The sequence below is a fragment of the Bidens hawaiensis genome, unplaced genomic scaffold (genome assembly GCF_021521415.1).
Source record: "Bidens hawaiensis isolate Kalapana, Puna unplaced genomic scaffold, B.hawaiensis_p1.1 tig00013119_1, whole genome shotgun sequence".
Lineage (NCBI taxonomy): Eukaryota > Viridiplantae > Streptophyta > Magnoliopsida > Asterales > Asteraceae > Bidens > Bidens hawaiensis.
The window spans coordinates 518,389-524,608 of NW_027492108.1; the positions used below are offsets into that span (position 1 = coordinate 518,389).

The following is a 6,220-nucleotide window of genomic DNA, read 5'->3' on the forward strand; positions in this document are numbered from 1 at the left end:
CAAGTGCTCCCTTACCTTTAGTGACTGGCATCACGGGTCATGAAATACACATAGAGATTGAGAATGATAGTTTTACCGAACACTTGGGTCATCTCAGTTAAGTAATTTTGTTTATTGAATTAAGCTCAAAATGAAGAATAAACTAACCTGGAAGTCCGGAACCCGACAAACCCGAACCTTAATAGGGTCGGGTTGCAGATTAGTTTTTTTTAACCCGAAACCCGATCGAGTTGACCCGATTAACACCTCTCTAGTTGTAAGTGGTTGTGAGCGAAAGAAAATGTTAGTGTCACTTGGTAAATTTGGATAAACACTAAAAATATAGAAAAATATTATTTTATTGGATAAACACTAAAAATATAAAAAAAATATTATTTTATATTAGTTAAATTAATCTATACTATATATAATACACCAAACAAGAGTAAATTAAGACATTCATTTTTAAGTAATGTACAATAACTAAAGCATTAGGTACATGTCTTTTAAACACAATATATTCAACTTACAAGTTTGGTCCCTCATCTTTAACAATATTATGTTTTTAATTTAACTTGTAAACTAACTTCTCACCCATGATTTTTAAACGGCTATAGTTTTTTTATACGTTAATATTTTTATAAACAAATTGCACCATAAAAACGAGCATTTTATTCTTTTTAATTTGAATATGATAATGTTGTAATTTTTTTTTCATTTTAAATAAATTAATATGTTACGTAGGGGTGTTCAGTGTCGGTTTTGATGGTTTTTAAGTTCAACTTGTGAGTCCAACCGTTAATACAGATTTGTTGTTGTCCAAAACCAAACTTAACCATTGAAAGTTGAAACCGAATCGTTACTAACGGCTTGGTTCCAGTTTGGTTTCACAGTTTAAACTTTAATAATAAATTTAGTTTAAAATAATTAATAATTTAAATGTACCATCAATTTTAACTAAAACCAACATAATATGATACTTGAGATGATCATAAAAAAATGATTATTTTAGCCACATAAATGGTATATATTAATGGAAGATATAGGACGTGAAATAATAACAACAAATATTACAAAATGAATCATATTGCAATTAGGTTAATTTGAAGTTGTATAGCAAATTTATTTTTAATAGAAAGATTATGTTCAATTAAATTTTAACTATATCTAATATATATTACAAAACATATCTAATAAAAAAGATTAAATTGCATTCAACATTTACAGTCTGGTCTGGTTTCATATGGCCGGTCGCCGATATAAACCGCGAACCAACCGATCACTACGTTTTGAAAATTTTTAAACCGACCAACAAACCGAAAGTAAAAAAAGAAAAAGAAAAAGGTAAGTCAAACCAATGACCGATGTAAACGATTTCAAGGTTTTAACCGAACTATAAACACTTATATTTGTACGTGATTAACAGGTTCAAACACCCGTTGCATCGCGCGGGCACCCGTCTAGTAATATATGATAAACAAGCAAAGCATGAGTTTGAAAGCAATCTTCAAAACCCTAGCTCCGTAACCAGTGTATGAAATGGCACTTGAAGATCAGCCAAATGTAATTGAAACATCTGTTCTTACGCTTATGACGGACATCATCGTCGAAATTCTGTCGAGGCTTCCCGTTGAATCGGTGTTACGGTGTAAGTCTGTTTGCAAAGCATGGTGCTCTTTAATTTCCGATCCTCGTTTTATCAACTCTCACCTTTCCATATCAACTATAAACAATGTTCACGATAGACTCATTTTTAGCACTAGGCGGAGAAAGATGCTTAAGAGTTGTCCTCTTTACGATTCGTTGTATGATAAATCCGTTAATGCTTTAAAGCTTGACTTTCCATTTAAACGTGCCCGTGATTCTGTTTGGATCGCCGGTTCTTGTAACGGATTGGTATGCATAGCTGTTGAGGAGGATGTTATTTCTAAAGCTTTGTTTATTTGGAACCCGAGTACTAGAAGATCATACAGACTACCAAGCAATGGTCATACCGGCTGGCGGTTTTGGTCTATGCATTATGGTTTTGGGTATGATGAGTCTACTAATGATTACAAAGTTGTTGAAATTGGTGTTAGATTTATAGAGAGGTTTAAGCACGAAACCTCGGTTGAGATATACTCGTTGAGAAATGGAAACTGGAAGAATGTTGGTGCTTTTCCTTATGGTATGCCGACTGAGCTTCGTGCTAAGTTCTTGAACGGAGCTCTTCATTGGGCTGCTAATAAGGATTATTCACCGGATTTTTCTTCTAACGTTGAGGATGAAGATGGAGTTCCAGTTATTCAGTTGTCTTGTGATTGGGGTATAATTTCTTGGGATTTAGCGAAAGAGACTTATGGGGAAGTTCTGCAACCTGAGTATGATGAAAGAGATGATTTTATGGATTTCGAATTAGGGTGTTTGAGAGAATGGCTGTGTGTGCTTTCTAATTGTTGTGGAGTTTGTGTGAATTTATGGGTGATGAAGGATTATGGAGTGAAAGATTCTTGGACTAAATTGGTTTCCATCCCGTATTTGACTGAACCTGAGACGGGTCGTATTTGATGCCTTTGTGTATTTCAAATGACGGAAAAGTTTTGGTGCAACTCGGGTCGAAACTGATTGACTATGATTCCAAGAATGGTTCGTTTTCAGAGAAACAAAATTGTGCTAAACTTGACCAAGCTTCTACCTTTGTTGAAAGTCTGGTTTCACCTATGCCTGCAGCGGCTCTTTGAGATAGGTAATTTTTGCTCTTTTAAACTTGTTTTCACTTTCTTGTTGTTGTAACTAGCAATAAACCATATGTTGTCTAGTTTTTAACCCTGAAGAAGACAAGTAGCCATGTTTACTCTTAAAGTTTGCATACAAATTATGTACTGTGACTTCTCAATAGAGGGAAATTTTATTTACAATGCACATATAGTGTATCATCAATTAAGCAATGCTACATGTGCACTTAATTTAAGGGAAGTGCAATACTTTCTTATTTTTTGTAATGATTACATTGAACAAATATATAGCTTTACCTTAAAATTTTGCAAAGGAAAGTAAAATGAAGGGAGCCATATATATATATATATTTGTAACTAATTTATATAGTATTATGCCTTAGTTTTGGCTTGATATGCATAGACCATATGGTATTACCAATTTACCCGGGCTAAAATAAATCGATTATTAAAAGAAAAAATAATGAAATTGGTGGGGGGGTTTTTTTTATTAATGCAGGTAACTCACAGTGGTTATTGCTCCTAGCAAATGATGGTCAAGAAGGGTCTTCATTGTTAGTATGAATTACTACAAAGTAACTTGGTGTTAGTATTTCTTATGAGTAATGTTTCTATGCTTTCAGTGATCATTGAGAACTAGTACATTCTCTTCTCTTTTATGTTTTTTGTTGGACGGTTTGCGTAGCATTTTTTATGGATGTGTATAGTACTATTTTGAGAAACATGGTATGCAACCTATGTTTATGCTGATAACTATCTCGATTATGGTTAAATTTGTTGGTTTAATGTCACCATGAATCCATGATGAATGGGGATTTGACACATCTTTCTGATTTATAACCATCTAAATGACATTATATATTTAACTAATATGTAATATCATTCTCATCCCATCCCTCCCCCATTTCTAAGTTATATATACAAAAAAGTGTGTTAAAAACTCACTCCCATCACATTAGCCATTCCTCTACACCACCCTCTATATTTTAACAAGTTGTTATAATAGTTTTTTATACATATGGCTGTAAGCATATAAAATCAAGAAATATAATAAATTAATTGTTTATAACTAAGATAATGAAAAAATCGGTGCACCATAGATTGTATGTGGAAGGTTCTTTAAAATTTGAGATAAAATTTGAAAAGTATGATTTTTATAAAATGATGAAGTGAATATAAATGCTCTAAGTTGAAAAGTTTGATTCCTTATGATTTTGCCACACTATTTTGATACATATACATTTTTTGCCCTTAACTTTAAGTTTTACATATGTACATTTTTAGCCCCTCATTTGTTAAGCAAGTTTCACATATGTACGTTTTTGGTCCCTCAACTTTTGTTTCACGCATTTATTTTTTAGCACCACAACTTTGGTACGAATTGAACCCGCATCGACAAACTTCACATCATGTACTCGCTGCAAATGAACGATAGCTTTCGAAATGTAATGCATTCAAGGTTGTAAATGAACTGAATGGAGCCTTGTTCATGTTCATTCATTAAGCATTAAAGTTGTTCATGAACATTAACCAAACAGAAAATGTTGTTCGTGTTCGTTTGTTAAGGAACTGAAGTTGTTCACGAACGCTAACCGAACGGAAAATATTGTTTGTATTCGTTCATTAAGGAATTGAACTTGTTTACGGACGATTCACGAACTCAAATGAACATGCACTATTTTAAAAAAACATTCTTATACAAAACATTATACATAATCACCTTAGATATAAAGTTGTGCACTTGAAATAATAATAATAATAATAATCATAAGCATAATCATACCCAATCAACAGTCAACGAAGTACAAGTTAGATTTGTTGTTAGTTAAAGCAAGATTGTTCACATACACTAATGGACAAACACAACCTATGTTCATGTTTGTTCATTTATTAAAAGAACTTCCTAGCAAACGGTTTCACGAACTGTTCATTGAACGTTCAATACACTTACAACCCTAAATGCATTTAACCCGCCTCCTAGACATTGGACCTTATGTTAAAAAGAAGCAATTTACAAGGGGTATAAATAAATAACCACACAGGTGATATTTTTCCTCAAATAAATTACGATTACCGTAGAACCCTAGTATGTTAATTGGCTAAAATGGAACCTCATCACCGGCAACAACCAAAGAGAATTCTCAGTACATCTGAATCTTTTCCTACGCTTCTGACTGAGATCATCCTCGAAATTCTGCTGAGGCTTCCCGTTGAGTCGCTGTTAAGGTATAAGTCAGTTTGCAAGTCATGGCGCTCTTTTTATTTCTGATCCTCACTTTGTCAAGTCTCATCTTGCTATATCAACTAGAAGCAATTACTGTAGACAACATAGACTAATTTTTAGCACTGGGGATGGAGAAAAGCTTAAGATTTGTAACCTTCATCATGTGTTGTATGATAACTCCATTAATGTTTTAGAGCGTGATTATTCATCTAGACACCTGCTTGAAACTCCTAAGATCCTGGGTTCTTGTAATGGATTGCTATGCGTAGCTATCAAAGGAGTTGCTCGGTTTATTTGGAACCCGAGTACTAGAATATCATACAGATTGCCACCCACTGGCTATAGAAAGGAGTTTGGTTCGTATGTGCTGTATGGTTTTGGGTATGATGAGTCTACTGATGATTACAAAGTTGCTGAAATATCTTCTCATAATAAAGATAAGCGTGAAACCTTCGTTAAGATATACTCGTTGAAGATTGGGAACTGGAAGAAAATTGATGCTTTTCCAAATGGTTTTCAATTCCATATTGATTACGGTAAGTTCTGTAATGGGGCTCTTCACTGGGCTGCTAGTAAAGATTTAGGGCCATGGACAATAGTTTCTTTGGATTTAGCAAAGGAGACTTATGGGCAAGTTTTGCAGCCTCTGTATGATGAAGGTGATTATAAGGATTTGAAACTGGGGTCTTTGAGAGAATGGTTGTGTGTGGTTTGTAGTTATTATGGAATGCGTGCGGATGTGTGGGTGAAGAAGGCTTATGGAATGAAAGATTCTTGGACTAAATTGGTTTCCATCCCGTATTTCAGTGATCCTTGGATGGATCAGTGTTTGATGCCTTTGTGTATTTCAAATAATGGAAAACTTTTGTTACAATTTGTGTTAGTAGGTTGGTCACAATTGATTGTCTATGACTTCCAAGAACGGTTCATTTTCAGAAATTCACGACTTTAATAAGTCAGCAAGCTTCTACCTTTGTTGAGAGTTTGGTTTCACCTATGCCTCCCCCAGGCTGCATCAGGTCTCGCATTAATCATTATATATAATGTTAAACAAAAATAACTGTATGATATATATTATGTTATATAAAATTATAATTTATAATATATATATATAAAAGGTAATTGATATTTAGTAAACGAGCTGAGCCCAACCCGAACTTGAGCTTGAAAAACTACTCATCAGCCGAGCTTGAGCTTTAGACATAGAGATCGAAACGAGCTGAGCTCGAGCTCTGTGTAAGTTAAACGAGCCAAGCTCGAGCCTAGCCGCATTCCGGTTTGGCTCGAATCGTTTGCACCCCTA

General features: G+C 34.1%; 2 pseudogenes; both read left to right on the top strand.

The window, feature by feature from the left end:
• The first annotated feature begins 1,467 nt into the window (after window positions 1–1,467).
• LOC143543424 (F-box/kelch-repeat protein At3g23880-like) lies at window positions 1,468–2,699 on the top strand (annotated as a pseudogene).
• A 1,965-nt stretch (window positions 2,700–4,664) lies between these two features.
• On the top strand, window positions 4,665–5,961 carry LOC143543425 (F-box/kelch-repeat protein At3g23880-like; annotated as a pseudogene).
• The last annotated feature ends 259 nt before the right edge of the window (window positions 5,962–6,220 follow it).